Here is a 24,091-nt window from a genome sequence, read left to right as displayed (position 1 = left end):
GCTTGACATTTCGTTCATAGCCGCGATGGTGTTTTATTTTTTGGTCGGAGGAATAAGGCGTGAATAATCGAGGACCAAGAGCACACGACGAACGCCATCCTCTATTTATTCTCGTATTTCCGAATCTCATTACTTCCACCTGCACGTCTGACCGAGTAGGTCTAGCATGAACCTTTGCTTGCTTTAGACGTTAACTTAGAAAAACTTGGAAAAGTAACCGTACGCTGCTAATTTACCTAATTTTTCTTGGACATTATTTTGTAGAAATGCACGGTACTCGGGATATTTCCGTGTTGGCCATCTGAATGAGCACTAGCGGTGCAGTCAGGTTAAACTGTTTCTTGACATTGCTGGTATTCGCTGAAAGACACATTTGCCGCAAAGAAGACTCGCGCACGAAAAAGGAAGACTCATGCCGCCCGCGTCACCAATGTGGCTTCATTTTTCGGGCGTGTCCTCTTTCCGGCAAATATGTCTCGGCAGTTTGGATGAGCTTGGGATATGTGGCTTGGAAATTATAGCGGATATAGTAACGATGCGTACTAAAGTGAAAACGGATGCGCAAGGAGCTCTGTATCGCAAATGCTTTTTGTGGTGAGCTCGATAAAAAAAATGCGCAGCCCACACGGGTGTGAGCATAACTGCACCAAAGAAAATGAGATAAAGCCAAAGTGCTCGCGCAGGCAGATATTCACTCTGTCAATCGGATGCGGCGGCGCAGAGTTGTCTTTATTGTGAAGCACTTCTTATGGCACGGTTGATAGCTGTCCGCGTGATAAAATCTCTATCCCGTTGGTAATTACTGCATTAGCCAACTCTCCCTCGTGCTGTCCATGAAAAAAAAAAGAGGTCGCATATCTGCGCAAGAGGCATTCTTTAATGTATTTTTTTTCTTTGCATAGTCGTGCTTAGAGACATAGCTATGTTTTATGCTGTTTCTATAGAAGACAGTTTGTGACAGCACTCATCCTGTGGCCTGTTTTAACTCTTGTTCACGCCATCACCCTTCCCTGTAACTTCTAAACTCTGTATTAATTCCAGCCATCTCCGTTTTCAATTGTCTTGCTGGGTATGATTCCGCGCAGGTAGGGTACGAAAAACAAGCACAAGCATTTTAGGCGCTGCTACAGCTACACAGTGGCGCATAGAACAACTTCGGCCACATGAGCCTATCATTTGTCACGTTTACGGCGGCTAGTAAATACCACGAATGAGATTGTTTTACACAAGCGACAACAGTAATTGTGGAAATTGCGGCTATTTTATTGTCGGCTTTCATCTATCATTTTTCACTCGGCTTCAATTTGCCATAAGCAGACGCCCGTACATCGCTTTATACGATGGCGCTAGGAAGTTCTATCGGATATCGCATTACTATGCGGGGATGTTTTCCTTGTGTACTGTTTAAGGCATCTATATTTATTTATTTTTTTAAACTCCTCCTGGCAGGAAGCCCTATGTCTTTTAAAATTTGAATTCATTCTTTTTACCTTTATTGGATCGCAGTCACGAAAGGCAATCAAAACTACGCGAATCGCGCAGTTGAGCAACTTTATTTAATGTCAATATAGGCAATGGTATCCTTTTGAGGGCATTGAACGCTGAAGCCACACAACAAATGCGTAGTCATTCTGATTCCCTCGTGCGCGGCGACCAAGTTTTAGAAAGCTTTATTACAGACTAATGATTTACTGAGCGCCAGGTTAAACTTTTTTGCCGTACCTGATGTGGTGTGTTTGTACAAGTGGTTGTGTCAGCGGTGCATATTATTCATCGTAAAATTCTATACTTCCAGCGAACGTATCTAGACATATGCTAGCACGGCGTCCCACAGCCCACAACAGCACGTGCTACTGCTGATAACTGTAAACCACGCACATTGAATGACGATGGCCGCCGCTTCGTGTCCGCGTGCGGCGTCATCGCTCTTTCCCTGTGTGCGCTTCGGCAAACGACGTCACCGCAGACAATAAACCGGGTGCGGGAATCCAGGGCTCGCCTTTTCGACTTGGCGATACGGTAAAGCTTTTCTTCGTGACACTTTTATCATCATAAGTGTGACGCCATTAGAGGTAGGGTGCCATTCTGAATAGCGTGAAATCCCGCTGTGTTCGTGCCGTATCGGCCATAGGAGTCGACCAAAGGAGTCGAAATGGCGAATTTGGCGGTGTACTGAAGAACACTGTTGATTGCGCATCCTCATTTCTAATAATGACGAAAATGACAGGATGGTCGATAGATACCGCATTTACTTTATTCTAACGCACTTCCTTTTTCGGGAATAAGTTTTTCCCCAAGGTTATACAAATGAGACGGCTGAACAGCCGCAGCTTTCCAATGCATGGTCTCGAAAGTTGCAACTGTTTCACCACCGCCGCGCATACCTACACGCATTTGCGAAGTTAATTATGTGCAAATTTTTTTTTCTCTGTGGCTGTAGTGACTTCGGCGAAGCCCGCGGGATCGCGTATCTCTGCCGCAGCGGCTGGATTTTAATGCGGGTGAAATGCAAAAAATTGGAGGACGCTTAAGCTTCGCCTTCAAGAGTGGAACGCGATAGCGTTATCGCACCCCGTTCGCTCCGCCCACTCATACGCTCGGCATGCTCTTGAGTCACACACAGACGAAACGTGCGCCTGAGCAAGCGGAACGAACCAAAGAACTCGTTGTCTCGGAGGGAGAAACGATCTACGCGAGCCAAACGTGATCGGCACGGACAGCCGGGATGCCACGCGCCATGAAGGCGGACACGATCGTGGGGCTGACGCCTCGATGGTATCGTGCTCTATCTCGCTTAGGAGCACCATGCAGACGCACGACTCCTCGCCAGTTGCACGGCGCACATCGCAGGGGACGCTGCACCTAGGAATCGCGCTGTGAGCGGAAAGAGGAGCCGCGTCGCCTAAACACAATAGTTCGAGTGACGCACGCTGTAAGTTGGAAGGGGAGAGAGCGAGAAAACTTATTAAACGCAAGGGTATCGGGGCATCCTCGCACCGGTCCCCGCACGGCCCCAATGCGCTCAAACGAGACAAAAGGGGAGACGCGGGCGAGTGGAGCGCCATCTGTCGGGGCAGCATCGTACATTGAGAAGAGGGGGTCGTCTGTGTTTGCCGCAAGTTGGCCCTGCGTGTGTGCCAAGCCCAGAAGAAATGTAGCGGAAACGTACTTCGCTACTCGTTTAACTGCGACTTCTGTAATTTACATGCTCATAATTACCGGTATACACCGCAGTATAACTTTATACGGCACGTTTCCAAGGCAATACAGCACTCACCAGAGGCGCTTTTGTTCCGCTTTGAACCATCGAACTCATGGCTGAGTAATCAAGAAAAAAAGTCATGGCTGAGTGGTGGCGTCTCCGTCTCGCACTCCGGAGACCCTGGTTCGATTCCCACCTAGCCCATCTTGCAAGTTGTTTTTATTTATGAATTGCCTTCCACCATTTTTCGCTCCCGGCCAACGCAGCCGCCGACACCGGCTTTTCTGCGACACGAGCTCCTTAACGCTGTCGCGTTAAAACGCTCGTGTACCCAGCACTAGCCCAAGTGGTCAAAATTAATCCAGAGTCGCTCAATACGGCGTGCATCGTGATCATATTGTGGTTTTGGCACATAAAGCGCCAGAACACATCTGTGATTTGTTCATAGAGTATCTCGTCTGGAGTTATCGAGCGGCCCGCTGCGCCAGAACCGCCTAGCCGTATCTGCTGCGGTAAATGCCTGTTGGCTACGAGCGTCTGCTGTAGCTAGCGCGCATGGGGAATGCCCATACACTGCCATGAGGAGCACAGACACGTCTGTTTGGGCGACAGGAATGTGTGCTCTGATCACGGAGATAGTGGAATACCGTGCCGGCCTGCGGCGGAGGTGAAGCACTCCGCCAACTCCCCAAAATAAGTTTATCTTGTATCTAAATAAAACCACAAGAATTAGGCGTTGTAAGAGAAGCATATTCATATAATTGGCAAGTGCACTTAGTCTAGCGAGTTAGCCGTCATGCACTTTATTAGTTTTAAAACCTTTTTGACGAATAATCACAGGGTAAAAGGTTGTGGCGACAGAGCATGTGCTTCTGGGCTTCTGACCTGGGCTTCTGTGGTTATAACATCGCGCGTCGGGGTTGCCGGCACGGCTGCAGCAGAGGTTGCTGCATATATGCAAGGTGCGGTGTGGTGCCGTATTTAAAAAAGTATTTCATAACGTATGCAGCATAAGCAGCTTCACCGGTAATCCGTCCCCATGGTTCCACAATTTATTGTTTCATATAATTGTACATCCAATCACAAGCACCTACGATTGAATAGGATATCTTGTGTAATAAGCATTCAAAGAGTTTTTCGTTATTAGCTGCTTTAGTAAGAAAGGAACAATTGGAGATTTTGGTAATTCAGTCAGGCAACACTGATTTTTCCGCCTAAGCACTTGCATGGGTAGCATCAGGCAGTCGACGCTGGCGGGTCTCGTTTTTCTTTTAGGTAACGATGAAGCGATCGAAAGGTCTCGCACTCATTCCAGAGCCTTGTGGTACAAAAAGCAGAAGCCTACAGTGCTACAAGAAAGTTAGGGAAACGTAACGACGAACGCAGTCACAAGTTTGCAGCAGAAAGCTACATAAAGTCCGCTTCTATCTGAACGTCTTCGTACGCAGACCGGTGAGCTACCATATTGAGTGGCTGCTCGCGTGGTAGTACTTTACATCAAGCTAAATATACAGTGGCATTAAAAGTGAACACGAATGCCGCAGCGCGCGGTCTTCGAGCAGCGTCGCGCTCACTACCTGCAAGCATCAAACGCAGTAATGATCTAGCTGCGCCATTTTACTACAATTGTGGCTGCCTGCACCCTGCTGCGCTCAGTACTGATTCATCTGCGCCAGATGCGCCTAATTGCATGAACGAACAGTCAGTCCGTCAACCAAGTTGTCTCTTTTTTTTTTTTGGAGGACGTTCGTTTTCCAGTTGACAAGTGTCGTATTTCCCAGGTTGGCAACCTAGTGTTCCCCCCCCCCTTATATTGTAACCAACAGTTACACCAGCCTTCTCTAAGAAAAACTGGTTTATCCTGGCCGAACCTGCGCCTGTCAACCCACGAGATTCAACACACAACAAAATAAAGAAAATGGCCCTCGAGCTGCGCTTCTTCGAACGTCGCCCTCTTCGTCACCTCCTGTCGCGTGCCATGCATGCGATTCTCGAGCACGAGCCGCCGGTCTGTCAGCAAGTGGCGTGGGCACGTGCAAAGCAGCGTTGCCTTGCGCTGCCTTGCTTGACACTTGTGGTGTGGCGGTTCTTTGGGACACATGATGCTGCAGGAGTATTTTCGTTCTCGTTATGCTGGCGGCATTAGTCCCCTCCAAAGAAGCATCGTCCCGATGTGTAGAAAAGGCCTAGACAGACCAACAGCTTTAAAAAGACATACTGCACACTTCGGCCGGTGTTACCCTTAGGCACCTGTACCAATTCTGCTTTCAATGCCTTTCGTAGCAACGTTTCATTCGTACTACGTGTACGACTCCTGGGCGAGTCCTGCGTCGTGTGAAGCACACTTGACCGTCAGGAATCACCTCGTAGCTGAAGAGGCTTAGCCGGCGCAGTACTCTATATGGGCCAAAATAACGGCGCAGTAACTTTTCCCAATGGCCGGGCGTACGTATAGGCGTCCACACGCACGCTTTGTCCCCAGTATTATACTGCACCTCTCTTCGCCTTAGTTTACAGCGCTTTGCATCGACGCATTGCTGTTGTACGATCCGATGCCTTGCCAGCTTTCTATGTATTCAATAACGTCAGAGTCGTCTTCGCTTTTGTTTACAAGTAACATCGCATGCAGTGTCGTTGTTGCGGTCCTACCGTAAACAAGTTCGAATGGCGTGAAATGTGTCGTCTCTTGCACTGCGGTATTATACGCAAAGTAAGTGTATGGTAAAATATTGTCGCAAGTTCGATTATCAATGTCCACGTACTACATCGATATTGCCCTGTGTACTTGTTTATCTTGGTCGGCCGACCACGTTTCACCGCCTAGCAAATGTTATCGCATAGCGCAGGACGCACCTGCATGTATCGGAAGTTTCTGGAATGTTATCGATGGTTCCATCCGCTGTCTGCAACCGAACTTTGTGTAATCTGATTGCTTGTATGCGCGACGCTAATCGTGTAGAACTTTGCGGAAGACACGCGGGTCACAGCGATGCGGTGTTTTGGGCATTTGACAATTCAGCACGATCTGACAGTGCTGCCCTGAATTCATCAACTTTGGTCGGTGTTTTGTCAAGATTTTTGTCAATCGTCACTATTTTTGACGGATTCTCGCCAGTGTCTTACTAACACCTAAGTGACCAGCTGAAGGTTAATCATGACAAGCTTGTAAGACCGCATCTCGTAGCGATAATGGCTCGAGAAGTAAAAACCTCTCACCACTGTGCTCGAATCTTCTTTTGTTGAGGACGCTGTTCTTGAGGACATACGAACACAATCCACAGACGAAAACTCGAGGAGCTTTCACTTGTCGGCCCTCCAGGTGCTGGATGAGCAGGAGTAATTGTGGATGAGTACGCTGATGATGAACCATTTCCGATGTGTTCAGAGCCCTAAGGAAAGGCAAATCTTGTCGCGTTCAGGCGACGTGGATTTGATTTGTGCGCGTGACAAACCATCAGCATCAGTGTCCTTGAGACCGGACTTGTAGACGACCGTGATATCATATTCCTGTAGACGCAAGCTCCATCTTGCGAGTCTTCCAGAAGGGTCCTTGAAGTTCGCCAGCCAGCCCGATGAATGATGGTCGATGAAGGCTCGAAGCGGTCTGCCGTACAAGTGTGGCCGGAACTTGCTGATAGTCCATTTAACCATCAGGCATACCTTTTCTGTAGCTGAGTAATCTATCTCGGCTATCGCTAGAGTGCGACTTGCGTACGCAATTAATTTTCCTTCTCCATTCTTCCACTGAAAAACTACGGCGCCGAGACCAATGTTACTCCTGTTGGCGTCGATGTCTGTATCGGCATGCTCATTAAAATGGGCAAGTATAGGAGGCCTCTGCAAACGTCGTCGTAGCTCAGAAAAGGACACTTCTTGTTATTTCTTCCACACGAAAGGTACACCTTTTGTACGTCGCGTGTGTGTTTCGGAAATTTTAGTAATGTTTTCTACGAAACGCCTGCAGTAGGCACACAGTCCCAGTAAACGTCTCACAGCTTTTATGCCTCTTGTCTTGAGAAACTTTTCTACTACCGTGATCGTGTGGGTGGTCTATGCGGACCCATTCAGCACTGACAATGAGTGCGAGAAAGCAGAGCTCATGAAAACCGAAGTGACATTTTTCAGGTTTTAAGACCAATTCCGCCGTGCGAATGTCATCCAGAACTGCTCTCAGTCGTTGCATGTGCTGCTCGAATGTAGTGGAGAAGACCATCACTTCAAGGTAGACGAGGCACGACTGCCATTTCAGCCCCGAGAGAACAGTGTTCATCATCCGCTGGGCGGGCGGAAAACACAGACCAAATTGAAGCACCTTAAACTCGTGTAGACTATCCGGTGTCACAAATACTGTTTTTTCGCGATCTCGTTCGTCTACTTCTGTCTGTCAGTGCTCGCGTTTAAGATAAAAAAGAAAGAAAAGTGAGCATCGTGCAGTTCATCCAAGGTGTCGTCCATGCGTGGGATAAGATAAACATCCCGCTTCGTGACGAGGTTGAGTTTCCTGTAATCAACACAAAAGAGTAAGATGTTATCCTTCTTTTTCACCAGAACTACCTGGGATGCCCGCGGGCTATTGAATGGCTGTATTACGTCGTCCTTGAGCATTTCCTGTGCTTGACTTCGTATCGCTGCCCGTTCTTTTGGAGCCACTCGGTATGGGTGTTGGTGCACTGGTCTTACAGGTTCTCCGACCACAATGTGGTGTTTTGCAACGGGAGTACGCTGGACTTTCGATGAAGTGGAGAAACATTCAGCGAACTCATTGACCAAACTCACAATCGCATGTCTTTGTGGTGATGACCGCTCTCGGTCACTATCGATAGATGCAAGGACGCTGTCTAAAGACAGAGAGGCTGGTGATGGTGTATCGATAGTTGATACACCCGTAACTCGCACATAGTCATGAAGAGAGGTTATGGCTGTTCCCTTCACCACGTGTTGTGCGTCACTCTTTACGACAGCCACGCTGCACCTTGCCGGCACCGCCAAGTGTTCATCCACTATACGCAAAGAGGAAATACATGGTTGTTCCTCATCAGAACTGGCAACTTTTTTCGTAGAAAACAACACGCGGGATTCTTGCAAGTCGATGACTGCGCCATTTGCCTGTAAAAAAGTCCATTCCCGGTATCAGATCACGGGAACACTCGGGGAGACCAATAAAGCTGCTGACGTACCACGTGCGAGGTGATCTCTCGGCAAGCGGCTATCCCACATCCTTTTTGAGTGCTGTGGAACGCCGTCTCTCCAATCCAGCTCGTCCGGCCAATCCCCGACCAAGAAAGCGTGCTGCCATACCTTACGTTCCAAGGATAAGCGAAACCTTGTCTCGCGTTCTACGCAGTTATGACGTTGAGGTGGCGCACGTGCCCGTGTGTAAGCTGAGGCAAGCGCTCGTCGGCGGGTCGGCGGCAAGGACAGGCTTCCGAGAGAATCGTTTCCCGGCGTGGTCTATAAGATACCCTGCGCAGATTGCGACTACGCATACATCGGTGAATCGGGCAATTTCAAACAGAGACTGAGGCAGCATCAGAAAGATGTGGAAAAGAAACGTACAGTGTCGAATGCCCTTGCCGAGCACACGGATGCAACGGGCCACAAGATCGACTGGGATCGCTCGAGAATTATCGGCCAAGAAAGAAACCTAAAATCGCGGCTGTATCTGGAATCACTGGAGATACAGAAAACACGTCACACGCTCAATCGAAATGAGGGAACCCTCCCTCCGTCATACATGCGCTGCTTACGTCACGTTCTGTAGCATACATAAGCTTCCATGAACCTTCCGTCATCCCATTGTGAATAAAGCTTCCGTAGCGAAGCCGAAATGTCTTTTAGATTTATTCATTTTTAGCACTTCTGTTGGTCGGTGTCCTTCGTTTTATTTCTTCAATGCTTCATCCCGACCAGACGGGCTTCCGTCGAACCCTCAATTTCACGTACATAAAGCCTCTAATTCCGATTCTTGCTGTGCACATTTCTGCGGGCTCGACTAACCGCTGTATTCACAAACAAACCTCACCCTTATCTTTAGTGTTCCTTACCTTTTCGGCTCTTTCACACGTTTCAAGAACGGACCTTGCCCTCCGCGGCCCCCTTAAGCCCAACTTTAGTTCGCGACAGGGGAGCCTCCTTAAGGTAGCATCTGCGGGGCCTTAACGGCTCCTTATCCATTCCAAAATGGCGACGCGCTACGACGACAACTTCAGCGAGTTCATCGATTTTGTGAACCGTGCGAAAGAAATCGAGGACAACGAAGCTACAGTTTTGTGCAGCCATTGCAGCGGGAACCTTAGGGGTCGCCAGAATCCCATGGAGTTGTACAACAATCAGGAGATTTTAGCGAGGTACCGTTTCTCCAAGGCAGCTGTGCTCAAGCTGCTATCCATGTTGCCGCTGCATCAGAACAAAGACGGACGTGGTTGTCCTGTGCCACCGCTGTTACAACTGCTCGTGACACTCCGTGTTTACTGCGCGGGAACTTTTCAGGTTGTTTTAGGAGATCTGGTTAACGTGTCACAGCCGACTGTTTCCCGTGTTGTCACGCGGGTGTCGACAATGATTGCCGGAACGTTGTTCCCTGCGCTTGTCAAGTTCCCCAACACGGGGAAAATGCATGAAGTCATGCACCAGTTTTATACCAAGGCGAAGTTTCCCAGGGTAACTAGTTGCATTGATTGCACCCAAGTACGCATCAAAAGTCCAGGCGGAAACGACGCCGAAGTATTCCGAAACAGGAAGGGATATTTCTTATTCAATGAGCAGGTAAGTGAAATACGCGCTTTTATGCGGCAGACAGAAACACTCCTTGAAATAACTTAGAAGTTTTAACAGTATTATCGTGTCTCGTTTTTAGCCCAATCATGTTGAGTGAACCGGGCAAACAAACAAGAGGCCAACACGAGAATGTCTCTCTCTCTCTCTCTCGTTCTTTTTTCTATTCACTCACCCAGAGTTGCTCAAAAAATGTCTCTGTCGTTTTTTTTTTTTTTTTTCGTTTACTCAACCAGACTGGCGCTAAAGATCCTCCCAGAAAGAAGTACGGTTAATACAGTGCAGCGCTGCCGTTGCCAACGCTTCCCAAGGCTGCATTTCTTGTATGATAGTGGTTACCGTAGTTGTGTTTAACTTACGCCGGCCTCTCATTACAAGGTTAATAAACGCAGCAAGGAATACAAAAAAAAATGCACGTGGCTTCGCGGATGCATCGGGTTGCGAGCTCCATAAAGCTCAATCTCTGCTTCGCTCAATTTTCTCCAATAGAAATTTATATTATTCCATTAACGTTAAAATACGAGATTTAAGAGGCACTTGCCCACTGTTGTAATATAGACATTGCTGGTAGTCTTCATATGAACTTGAAAAATCATCTGCAGGTAATAAAGATCAGCCGCAAAAAAATGTTCATTCCTTTTTGGCATGTCTGCAGGCTATCACAGGACCTCAACTTCAATTCTTTGATTTAGTTGCAAACTGGCTAGGCTCAGCACACGACAGCAGAATTTTTGATAATAGTAATGCAAGAGCTCGTTATCAAGAAGGAACTGTACCTGGCGTCCTCCTTGGAAACATGGGGTATGCTTGCCCACCATACCTTATGACACCACTAAAATATCCTGGAGGCACAGACAGCCCAGAGTACTGGTGTGTATGACTGCATGGTCACAGTAACATAGAGCAATACACGAAAATATGCAACATCTCTTTATTTAGGTATAAGTCCCAAATACGGACGCGGAACACCGTCGAAAGGGCTTTCGGCATCTGGAAGAGAAGATTCCCATGCCTTGATATGAAACTACAAATAGAAACGAATACGTCTGTCATTGTCAACACGGCACGTGCAGCTCTGCACAACTTTGGTCGGAACCGTCCAAGCGTTGGCTCCTGACGCATGCAACATTCAGCAACCCTCCCCAGCTTCACAAACTCAAGGACCACAGCCCGTTGACTCAGCGAGTGGCTTCAGAACCCGAGCACGTATTATTCAGCAATATTTTTTCCTAAAATGTTGCAAAGCAAAACCGAATGCATATTCAAAATAAAAGATTTTGTCCCATTTTACTCACTGGCTTTTTTCACAGCAGCTATTTTCAGCTGGAGAAGCTCGAGCTTGGATTTCCTGCTCGCACACTCAAGTTGTTTTGATTGCTTCATATGAAGCGCATATTCAGCTCGCATAAGCTTCATCTGCAGTATGTGCATCGGCTTCTTCAACACCTAGAAGGCGGGCACTAAGCTCTTCTTCAAGAGCTGCCCTCTTGGTTGCAAACGTTCTGCGTAGGACACAAGTTGAGCCTCGCGGTGTAGCCTCTGACTGGTGCAGCCGGTAATGGAGAAGCCAGCTGCGGGTCAACTGGTCCCTGTGCTGACGCCTCAGCTGTGGCTGCTCCCTGTGGCTGCCTGGCTGCTGTCATCAACAGGGCTCGCCGGCAAATCCCACTGATATATGCTATCTGCGAAGACATTTGCAACTGTTAGCTTTGAACACAACTTATGATCACAATATGCATGAAGACTGACTTTGTGTCAACACACAAATTTTGCTTCTAATTGTCCGAGTGAGCAACTAGAAGCACTTGCGACGCTATACCTTGTCTAGTACACAATATGAAGGTCTGGGCTGAATTAGTGAATATGTACGTGCTTCACGAAATGCCATAAATTATTAATGTTACAACCCATATAGTTTAGCTGACTTGTTCTCCTTTTGTATTTTACTCGCACAATGGCAATCAGTGGAAGCAGTTCACTGGCTATCCCTGTTGAAATCTTTAAACACACAGCAGGAATGGGGGCATATTCCTGAGGCTTCTTAAAAGCTGGCTCTTTTGCTAGCTACCTGATAGGCAAAGTTGGCTGGTGGCATTGTTACTGCTTTGCGCAGGGCACTGCTGCCAACAACAGTGCACCCATTTGTCGATTGGAACGCAGTGCCCCGATGTATGAAGCCCTTCAACTAGTCACAGCTTTGTTTTCTACGTGGAGTTGCACAGTGCAGAGCAAGTAGCACATGCGCTATACTAGTGAACGGCTTATGTGCGTTTCAAGCACAAGCCTCGCGATTTTTACTGCACTAATGAACAGAAGCTACAAGCAGGAGGCAATCATTGTCAACACATGAAATGTTTGGCCAGCGCGCATACAAGTGTTGTGTGCCACTTGTTTACATTTAGCCAAACAGTAAATGTGCACATTTATTTTGTCTACTACAGATTGCGATTAGATAATGCGTGATATCTTGAGCACAAACATGCAGATGCAATCCCTACACGAGCACAAAGGAAGAGGTTACGTCACTCGAGAAGCAAAATACTATCAAAATTGAGAACGCTACGCAAGTGTTCAACCCTACTCAAAATAATGAGCTCGAAACTATGCTTAAATCGATATACGGGTATGTGTTACGTGTAACATTGTAGTACGTTGGTTCTTTTTTGTTCAATAAACATGCACCTGAAGAAAACAATGCATTTTCTATCAGGCGCCCACGCTCATCGGAACGCGAGTCGCCCCCACAGGGGGCCATGTGCGTTTAGATCACCAACGACTATATATGGCAGAGGAAGTTCATCGATGAAGCTTTGAAACTAGGGGAGACGCACATTGAACTATCTATGATTAGCTTACCAAATAGCACAGCTCGGAGTGCAACTCCCTCGAGGTGAGTTTGGAGTTGTATTTGCTGACATGCAACGCTCTTATTGACTATTATGGCTACAACCCCCGAGGAGGTTAGTGCATAATCACGGTCTTTGCGGAAAGTGGCATATTTCCTTAGAAAGTTGGTCTGTGTTAATTTCAGGTGCGTTTTTTGGACACACAGCACCATCGGAGTACATTTGCGGAAGAGTTATCTAACATCGTCAAGATTGTGAAGTCGTCTCGCTTTCCATTGTAATATTTGGATATCCATAATGAGAACGAAGTTAGTGCTGTGTGTCTCACAAGAAAAGTTAAGTTACAGGACCCTTTGCCAGTCCAGTAATGCGATGTTTCTCTTTTTTGGAGCGGTCGAGGGATTCTCCCCGCTCCTTAGGAGCTGGTGGCGCCGTTGGATAGGTGTCGTGTCCATCACCTCCTGCGTAGCGGTGGACACCCGCTCTTGCCAGCGATTTATTTGTCGAGAAGGCCTCTTCTCGAGGGACGAGGCCCTTGAGGCCACCCGGAGGTCGATGGCTTTTTCTCGCACGGCGGAGTAGCACCAGCCGCAGCCGCCGAGAGGGCGGGTGACGTCACCGGCGGCTCACTGTGTGTGGGCTGGACAGCCGCCGGAAGCCGTGGTGTCGCTGCCCCCTGACGCGTCACATCGGCAAGTGTTCTTGGGCATGTAGGATACCCGCCTGCGTACCTCTTTGAAACTAATGATTTACTTTATTTTAACTGTTACAATTTCCTCTTTTTTCAAGGATGGGCACGACCACGAGTATGCGGCGTGCTCCCCATCACAGTTTACACAGTGGATAGAGTTCTCGCAAGATTCAGGTGTGTTCATGGGCAATGCATTTCGCACAAGTTTGGCGCCCTCGGCAGCTCTGCGAACTGTGGCCGGAACGCTGGCATTTCATACATCTGAGGGAATTTGGCACGTACGGCCTAAAACAGAGCTTGATGTACCCGGCCTCGATGAAATCAAACAGGACACTTGGACCGAAGGTGAGTTTTAGGTGTTTGTTCTCGATTTCTCTGCCATCCCGCCTCATCTTAATTCTTTTGACCTTCACAACATTCCGCTCACTGAAACCCTCCAGAGCTCAGCCTCTGTCAGCTCGAGCAAATCAACGTTCGAGACAACGCTGCGGGTGGTGTTCATAGTGCGGTGCGGGGTTACTGTCACTTGAACGTCCCCAAATGACACTAGATTGGGCAGCTTTTCGTACTGTTTCTGATCATGGAGCTCCAAGAGAAGATCGCAACTTGCCATTCTTGATGCCTTCTAACTTGATCCAAGAGCCTCAGTTAGAGGCTTGGAAACTAGAGAAGGGGAGATTGTTCGTACTTGTTTATCCGATTTTTCTGCGTTAATGACATGGAACCGTGGGAAGTTTCGTCTTTGACGTCCCAATAACTGGAACACATCTTCGGTGCGACCACTTTCTTGAGGGCAATCAGGGAGTGGAGGGAAGGAACTAGCCATAAGAATATGTGGACATTTGGGCAACAACGCCAGCCACCCACCATGGAGTCCTACAAGCGGATGCTGCAGGAGCTGTGAAACAGGTCCTGCAATCACCAGTTGTAGGCTACCACTATAACTCAATATGAAATAACTTAGGTAGGCTACTCACACAAAGGCAAGGTTATTGCGTGCCTTTCCGCCAGCACACTGGGCTCTGGCTAACTGCCATTTGTAATGGAATACGATTACAGCAGCCACCAGTAGGTGCAGGTGACAAATGGCGTCGATCTCCGCATAGAGACCACATACGATGCGGCATTCCGCGGGATCGTAGCGCCGATTCGGAGCCCCCTCTCTGTAGGATGGGCGCCTTATCAAGCGGTCACCTTACTGATGCTCGCCACTTTCATCAGTAAAGTATGGAAGACAGCCCCACAATAGCCTTCGCATGCATATATGTAAATAACTGGGATGGTCTGGGTGGTCACCATGCATAACCACCCTGACCCTCCGCACCCACATTGTTTTCATGCCAATATTCCAAAGTGACTGGTTGGCTGAAGGGCTTAAGTACTGTCAGAACAATTTTGGGGAGGCATAGACGACAAAAACAATTCAGCTTGTTAGTCTCGCCAGAGTAGAATACGCTCCTACAGTGTTAGCTTCATACTGTGCCCACAAAAGATTCTAATTTGTCCTGGTTAACATTTGCATAAGCGTTCACGTTGACTGGCCTTTATAAAAGAGCAGCCGTTACTCTTGTCACGTTACTGTTACTGCATCACAGAAATTCGTTGACCTGTTTCCTGTATTGTGTCTCAGTGATATGGTAACGGCCTTTGTACCCGACAATTTCACATAGCACCAATTTCACATAGCACCAAAATAGCACCAATTAAAGCAGTCGCGGATTTATTATGCAATGTTCTTTGTGACATAACAAATATTGTGTTTTCTACAGGCACATTTCCGGATAACATGAAAATTGCTAGGATCGTCGTCTTGCATAAAGGTGGCGCAACTGATTGCATCACTAATTACCGGCCGATATCCATACTTCCAGTTTTTTCTAGAATTATTGAAAAAGCCTTAAATTCTAGAATAACTGGATACATGCAAAAGCATAACCTTATATCCCCGAATCAGTATGGCTTTCAAAGGGGTAAATCCACTGAATCTGCGTTACTTGAAATACGTGATAAAATTGTTGCCAATATAGAAAACCAACAATACACAATAGGCTTATTTTTAGACTTTAATGAAGCATTTGATTCAATTAAACATGACATACTTTTTCTAAATTACCCTTTTATGGAATTCGAGGCATTGCTTTAGACTTACTGCGTAGCTATCTATCGCACCGCTCCCAATTTGTGGAAATCAACAGCATAAAATCAGATTTAGCAGACATTAGGTACGGCGTCCCGCAGGGTTCTATTATAGGTCCTACGATTTTCCTTCTTTATATCAATGATATCGTGGCAATACCAGAAACACCCGATATTGTATTATATGCCGACGATACAAACATTTTTTTCTCCTCTGATAACATCTCTACTCTAATTCCTCTTATTAACAACTGGTTAAATTACCTTTCAGTGTGGCTATCGGCTAATCAGTTGAGCCTAAATGTTAAAAAAACAAAGTATATTGTTTTTACTCCGATTAACAAACCAGTTAGGTTCGCATCTTCTGTAATATTTCAATCGTAACCACTTGAAAGGGTCTCCCAGTACAAGTTCTTGGGTGTACTCTTCCATGAAAATCTACGGTGGACGCATCACGTAAGTTATATTAAACGTAGCATAGCACAATTAATTGGTATGCTCAATAAGCATCGCACGCTGTTACCTTTAAAACTTAAACGTCAGTTATACTTTTCTACTATTCATTCTAGATTCCACTATTGTCTACTTATCTGGGGCGTCACTTCTAAGGCTAACTTGGAAACTCTATTCCGAATGCAGAAAAAGTGTGTTCGTATTATTCATAACCTATCGATGTACGAACATACCTCTGAGTACTTTCACCAGGACAGTATTTTGAGTGTCGCTAGTCTATATAAACAAAAGTTATCCGAAAAAGCTTTTTTAGAATTCATAAGTAATCGTGAGAACTTTTTTTCTATATATATTAATACCACAACTAACTACACCTTAAGAGCTAGGAACTTTATTAAGGTAAAAACTAGAACAAACTACGGCAATCAGCTTTTACAGTGGCAGATTCCTAATTTACTTAATGATGAGCATGCTTTATTTGATATCATGCAAGATTCCTCAACCATTTCAATATTCAGAAAGAAATCAAAACTGTATTTTTCCAACAATTGACACCTGTTTTTTGTAATTTATTTTCTGTTTTTCGACTGATATGCAATTTCATGCGTTGCAAGACTTTTTTTTTTGTTTCCATTTGGCTTTTGGCCTTCCTGTATCTTTCTGTACGTACTTTATTTCTTCATTTTCATTATATATACTTATTGTGTTGCATTGATTTATTGTATGTATAATTGTATCATTCATATATATAAGTATGTATATGTGTGTATATATGTATACATTTTTTTTGCACTGTTGTTTGCTGTGCTCGTGGCGCCAGGGGCCCAGTCAGGCATGTATAGTCTCGCCTTTTGCTCCGGCGCCATGACAATCTTGTCAAAATTATAATAAACTTCAAACTTCAAACAGGTTGCACTAGTCTTTACGAATGACCCCATAACTGATGGTCACCATCATTTTCAAGCTCCACTGCAACTACCTGATTTTTGAAAGATCGGAGCCATTCCAGCGTCTGAAGGGAATTTCGGCTGCACCAGATCCTCGTGACCTTCCACAGATACCACACAACCTAGACATTTCGTCTAGAGGCCTTTCATAACATGCATATCGACTTTGACCCTAACAGCAGTAGATTTACCTATGAAAGAATGCTAGCACAGCAACACACCTTCATTTTTTCGCAGGAGTTTTGTGCTGATATAACTGCCTAATGTTGTTCGGTCGCATAATATCAACTACCTGTGGCTGTATGCATGCCTCATGGAACACGCCTACATCATCATGCACTGTGGCATGCATTCGCATGCATCCATGACCAACGTTACTAGATTATTTTCGTTACTAGATTATTTTCAGTTGTCAAACTCCGCCGCGGCGCCTGGCCCCTTTCTGTCGCGCCCGCGGGGTGGCGCGCGCGACACTGTCGGCCCGAAGGCGGGCGGTGCGAGCAACGTTTGTGCGGGCGGACAGAGACGCCGATGCGTGCAGCAGCGTGCCACGTTTTGCTCGTGTTTCTTATTTCTGTGCCAGGAAAATGCTGCGTGCCTTGTGAGCAAACATACCTGCAATTGAACACTGAAACGGCAATGAAACAAGAAAAACCACGAGACAGAGACAAAGCTAGGGAGGGTGCAGCGCCCTTCCTAACTATCGCTTTGTCTGTTTTCACTCCTGTTTGTTTCTTGTGTGTGTGTGTTAATAAAACCTTGCCAGCATTCTACGACGAAATAGTGTACCAGACCACCGCCTTCGAACTTAGTGCGCATTTCCTAAGGGCTATAAACTTGTTACACCAATCATTTCAGGTCATCAAAAATTTTTTGGAACTGCTAAACTTGACAGAACACAATGCAATTCAATAGAACCTGAAGTTAAATCAAGATACACTGGAGGTAAGGCACACTGTTCACATTTGTTGTGACTGCATTCACATTGCACTGTTTGCTAGGAAATTCCTTCACTCATGTTTTTTCAGCAATACATTGGGCTATAGTGCGTTCCTTCGGTTGAGATGAGTCCCATCCTACTATAATCAACTTCACCCAGATATTCCGCCTTCTAAGCCTGTATACACCTGTTAAAACAGCGCTACGTGGTAGTGTGGAAGGTGTGCCAGGCTGTGTGCTCGTCGGCGTCAACGACACATTCAAGCAGACGGGAGAAGCCTGCAAGTAAAAAAAAAAAGGTAGCCTTCGCAATGCCATTGAGGCGACGTTGATAAGTTGCCTGGAGCCAAGCAGCTCACCAGAATGTGCTTGCATGCAATGAGCACACTTTTGCTCGGGGAAACATAGGGGACAATGTTGTTTATTACCTGTGTGGATATATCATTCATAAAGTCAGAAAGGGCGCACCATGTGATCTATGCGTAGCGGACATAAGCTTTGAAATCCTAGCAGTTGGCTGCCACAGTTACATAATTGAGTGCAGAAGTGTAAAGCAAGGTTCCTTAAAGCACCCGACGCCAAAGATGCTGGGCTTTATGAAGACTGCTAACAAAAGTGTGTCAGGTTCCCTGCATGAGGCAGGCCTTTGCGGAGAGATATTTTGGAAGGTTTTAGATGATCTAGAGGCGTGCTGCCTCACTCTTCTTGGTTGTTCAGAGAATATGTTCGCGTTCACGTGCGAAGTACTGAATTCGTCATTGTTATATACGGATGCAATTTTTATTCCAAGGATACAAACTGTCAACTAGAAAGCGCGTCTTTTGTGAATATCGATGCACCATGCTTAGATTCATCAATCCGGCGTTGTACCAGTCCTATTCTTTTCTTCATGTGTACATAAAACAACAGCCACAAACGAAAAGCCTCACTGTCCACTTCATTCACCTATTAGCTGCTTTTTACAGAGTGCGCAATGTAAAAAGGCTATTCTGTGAATAGTTAGCGCCACGGAGAGCAGCAAAAAAAATTATAATAAAAAAACTGCCATTGAGTCGGCGGCGCGCTGCTGCCTTCGGAAGCTTCCGTAGCCAACCGGGCCAATCATGGCGGCAGCGCCACCTCGCGAGAGAAGACGGCAGAGGGTCACGTTCTCGCGCCGCTCCCAGGCGGAGTTTTACAACTGAAAAGTATCTAGTAGCGATGTCCATGACTGCCAGTGGTATTGCTTAGTCCTAGAGGCGAACAGGGGTGTGTACAGTCCATCGATTCTTTAACTGAGTCGACGTAAGGCAGCAATTCTTTGCTAAGACCACGGTAACAATACCGCATGAGCGTCGACTGGCCGGCCGGTCAGCTACTTTCTAACAGAGTGAAGTGACGAGATTAGCAAGCATATGTCGCCCTGAAGAAAAGTCTACTTGTTGAAACGTTGGCTCCTGCTTTCACCTTGTTCTCGTTTTGCTCATCGTCGTGAATTTCTATCTCCCGTCGTTCCCCTATTTTACCGAGATCATCAAGAGAGTAGCACATGCGCACCAAGTTCACTGGAAGCGCAAGTGTCGTCTGCTAGGCTCTTTCCACCAGCAGGATTAACTTGGTGCAAGCTCCCCGGCTTATCAGAGTTAACGGCTTTCAGTGAATTTGGTGTGCATGTGCTACTCTTACTGAGCTCGTCGATTCGTGCAGTTGAAGGCGCTGATCGGCCGGCCAGTCACCGCTAGTTAGGTACTGTTAAAGAATCGGTCGACTGTACATGCACCGACTCGGACACCTTGTTCTGCCTTGCCGGCCACAGTAGCATTGGTCTGGCCCCGAACAGCATCATGGCTCATTATGTCACCAAGATGAGAACATTACATGGAGGTGACCACAGGTGCAATAGCTCGTCATTTACATTAGAGTGCGTCATACCACATTTCTGTCATGCAGGATTTGTGAAAGGTGTCGGTAGTGATCTAGCTAGCTTAGCTAGACACAGCTTCTGGAACAATATGCACACCTTTCTGACAGTGAGTAAGGCATTATTCAAGAGGTTGAGAATGTGTACTGGAGATTAGAACCACAGAAAGTTGAGCTAGTTGTCGTAGACAATTAGCTACAATCGTAGACAACAAACATTCGTAGGTATTCCACACATCCATTCCTTATCGCTCAGGCTAAACAAAGTGGGAAGTAGGTACGAGGTTAACATTGTCCTTACGGCTGCCAATAGGTAAGATTTGTGCCACCGTACATAAAAAGAATGAGCAGGCAAAAGACAAAAGGTGGATAGGCATTTGCTCCGTAGGACACACAAATTAACGGACTGCCGTACTGGAGTGCTATATAGCGTTCCTTTCAGTTGTGGCCACTTTTACGTAGGGCAGACTGGTCATTGTGTTAATCAGAGATTAATTGAACATAAAAGGTCGCTAACCATAGGATCGCCATCTACCTTTCCACTGTTGAGACTACAGTGCATGCCGAATTTCGGTGAATGCGCTGTTTTATACAGGCACAAGAACGAAGAAACGTGTCTAATGGTCGAGGCCTGGCATATCAAAGTAGTGGAAGCGCATGCATGAGATAACTTTCGAGCAACTTCCACAAATAAGAAATGAAATGCCTAAACAGTTCTCTCATGTAGCACGTGTGCCTGATTGACAGGTGGCGCTACCACACCTGAGCATGCGCAGATTTTTGTGTCTGGGTCTACTTTCTTTGATGCCACAACAGTGCCCCCTTCAGTTGATAGACGGCATTTGTGTTGTCTGGTCCTCTTTGTCTGCATGCCTTACCTTCTGTCAAAATGTACTGCAGGTGCACACCTGATCACGACTGTTTCACCCATCATACCTTGTCGTGTACGAGGAACTTGCCTTGATAACCACTGAGCCTGGTGGCAAGGAAGCCCTTGTGTCAACACCAGTGATCAGGTAATGGCTGTCAGATTGAAAGAAAAGAAAACACCATCGGGAGCCACGGGCCTCGGACTATCCTAAGCAGTCATCGAAGTAAGCATTCTATTTTTACTGTACCTCCTTTGACCCTGTTGGAGTGAACCTCTTGTATTTTCGTTCCAAGCTAGTGTTTCTGGAAAGGCACATCAAGAGAAAGTAACCAGCGCTTCCATCGACGAACGTGTCAACTATACGAGAAAGATCTGTGCTGCAGGAAGCTCCGTCATTCAAGCTTTAGTGAACGTCTTTTAGAGTTATGGGCTCAATATTTGTCATATTCTAGTTGCTAACGTTAAAGGTCTCTTTCACGACATTACAGTTGATGAAAAAGGACAGCTTCAGGTCGAACGTAACGTCAAAAGTGGCCTTTCTGGTGGCACCAACTTAAATTTGATACTTTCCTGATAAGAGGTGCGTATGCAATGTTGTTGCGCTCCGCTCAACCACTATGTTAGCAACATTATGTTAGCAACTGGCACTAAGGATGATGAACTCCTACAGGGAAATGTTCAATGATCAAGCCAGGGTTTACAGAATGCCGGGCGGTCCACTCGTGCACACCTATCTTTCCCAGAGGAGTTGGAACTTGAATTAGAGAAAGTAATGTGATAGAAGAAACACGTTGAGAAGCATCTGGATCTCTAGCATCATGCTAGTATGGATTCATGCAGACATAATAACAAGAATACATGCAGAAAGAAACATACAGGCAGGAGACGCATCACACTAGCATACAAAACACTGAGTTGCAATCAGCTGTGCAAGATATGCTTCATATAAAGGCACAACTGTAAAGAAATAAGTCAAAGTGGAGGGTTATGGCTGTCTAATGAACAGGCAAAAAACAGGAACACTGCCATTTGTTAATATTCAGAGGAGGAGCCTCTTGCAGAGCCCCAGATTTCATTGTCTTCTGAATTCCGTGGAAGTCACTGATAGCGTCCTCGATCACCCGCACCGGTGCGCACCGGGGCGCCTTGGTGCGCACTTTCATCCTCGATCAATCGCACCGGTGCGCACTGAGCATCCTCGATCACCGGAAGCGCACCCTGTTGGAGCGGTTTTCCGTTGCCCCGTCTCGCACCGAGAAAATCGGCGGTGCGCGGAGTGCAATCCCAGCAAGCACTGCGGGACGCGCGACGTGCGCGCGTACTGCCGACTGCAGAACCGCGGACGCTCTGGCCCGATAGCTGCGGTACGTTGCAACGGAATTGACGGAGTTAGCTAGTGGATTTGTCGGCGATGAGAAAGGAAGCGCTGCTAGTTGCCGCAATCGATGAGCATTCTTCAAGTTCGTCTGACAGCGAAGACGACATTCTGCTCGACCTCGTCCAAAAACAGTGTGGTGAAGAGCGGCCGAAAGTGGACAGGTTCATTGAACGGGTCGTCAGCATTAATTATAAAATTCATTGGTGTTTGCTTGCAACCAGGTATGTCGGAGCACGCAGTTTGACAAGGTTCGAGCGCTTGCCGCAGATGCTCAGCATCTGCAAACAATAAAATATGCGCGTGCGCGTGTTCGCGCACGTTTTGCGCGCCAGGGGCAAAGTAGCGCTGCATGCAAGCACTCTGCGCAGGGTGCAGTTTTGTCCTCGATGTTGACCCTCCGCAGTGCGGCACCACGGCGGGGCAAAGCGCACCATTCTGGTTTCGGGGCAACCTCGGTGCAAGGTGATCGAGGACGCTATGATCTCTTAACTTAGGGGGCTGGATAGCACACCAAGCGCCCTCAACCGAAGCCACCGGAATCAAACTCTGTTGTCCCAGAAGTTGAAGCTTCGCTACTTTGCACCACACTCCACCTGCATGGTAGCTCTGCATCTTTTCTTCCTCCCCATAAGATACCTGCCTATGGGACTCCTGCTTTCACCAGGGGGCGCTACGACAATGGTGCTAAAAAGCGCCCTCTGTCCTGAACTGGACCAAGCTCGGTCGTCTGCTTCGGAGAGCACGTTTACAATATGGACCCGCCACTTTCGGTTGTGTTGTACCACGGCTTGTAGCGAATATCGCGCGCCGAACATTTTTTGAGGGGTGGCACGCTGCGTAAAGGCAATAAATTATTCAACGCTGAATACCTGTACGCGGTTCAAGAAATAAGCGGAGAAGTTTTAGCGCGGAGTCAATCGCAAGTGAAGCGAGTCGCGTACGACGTTGGACTTCAGGTAAGGTTTGCACGCTGTTAGATTCAGGCGCACAAACGCAAGGAAATGCTTGCTATAAATGAATTCACAGCAGCGATAAGCAGACACCATGTATACGGAACTGCTAGAGCGCAGGCCGGTACGCGCCGTGACGGCAGCGGTCTTTCAGCATGCCGCGATGTACGAACTGCTCGAGCGCACGATCGTACGCGCTGCGACGGCAGCGGTCATTGACATGCCGGGGAGCCTCCTGCAATCTTTGTTTGCTGCATGCTGCTAGACAAGAAGTTATGCCTGCGCTGTAGCAGCGGCCATCTGTGCATTTAGCAACTGGTAAATAACTGATGCAATGCATATGAGCTCGCAGTAACGTCTGTGCGAATCGCGCTGCAGCACGAGCTCGTGCGCTCCTCGCTTCATGTAGCTTTTAGTGACAGCGCTCAAACTTCGATGTGCTGTAATCAATACTACCTTGCTCCGCTGCCTCAGTGTGCTGGCTTCAAGTCAAGTATGAGCGCTTTTAACTCTCTAACCTGTGCTGCTCGTAGTGGCCTAGCAAAAATTCTAATAGAGATTTATATTAGTCTTATTAGTGTTCTATTTGTCTTGTAGAAATTTCTAATAGTCTCACAGGTTCTGTATCAGTTTTGGTGCAGCACCTATTAGCATATTAGTCTAATACATCCTTCTGTCAGTCTTATTAGTTCATGTTAGTCTGCTGTATTAGTCTTGGAGAACGAAATTTATATTATCCTAATAGGTGTTCTATCAGTCTTATTAGGTTGTATTAGTCTTGTTGAAACATTTGTTAGCCTAATAAGTGTGGCATTAGTTTCGATATGGCTCCTATTACAACTACAGAAGTATGCTTGAGAGCTTTTTATACAAAGTTTTTTAATGAGGGTTTTAAGTAAATATTAAAATTATACAATTTTAGTTATGAAAAGGGATGAATTTTAGATAACATATATTCGTGGCTGTGGATTTCAGGCATACATGACAACATTACTGATAAGCTAA

General features: G+C 46.7%; 1 long non-coding RNA gene across 2 annotated transcripts in view; it reads right to left on the bottom strand.

The window, feature by feature from the left end:
* Positions 1-10,893: 10,893 nt before the first annotated feature.
* LOC129386488 (uncharacterized) overlaps positions 10,894-24,091 on the bottom strand; it is a 36,868-nt gene continuing 23,670 nt past the window's right edge. For both annotated transcript variants that reach the window (XR_008613859.2, XR_011893442.1), the window contains one exon: positions 10,894-11,658. This is a non-coding gene — a long non-coding RNA (uncharacterized lncRNA). The remainder of the gene's footprint in view (positions 11,659-24,091) is intronic.

Source organism: Dermacentor andersoni, chromosome 3 (genome assembly GCF_023375885.2).
Source record: "Dermacentor andersoni chromosome 3, qqDerAnde1_hic_scaffold, whole genome shotgun sequence".
Taxonomy (NCBI): Eukaryota; Metazoa; Arthropoda; class Arachnida; order Ixodida; family Ixodidae; genus Dermacentor; species Dermacentor andersoni.
Note: the sequence above shows the minus strand (reverse complement) of the source record. Positions and strands in the feature narration are given on the sequence as shown.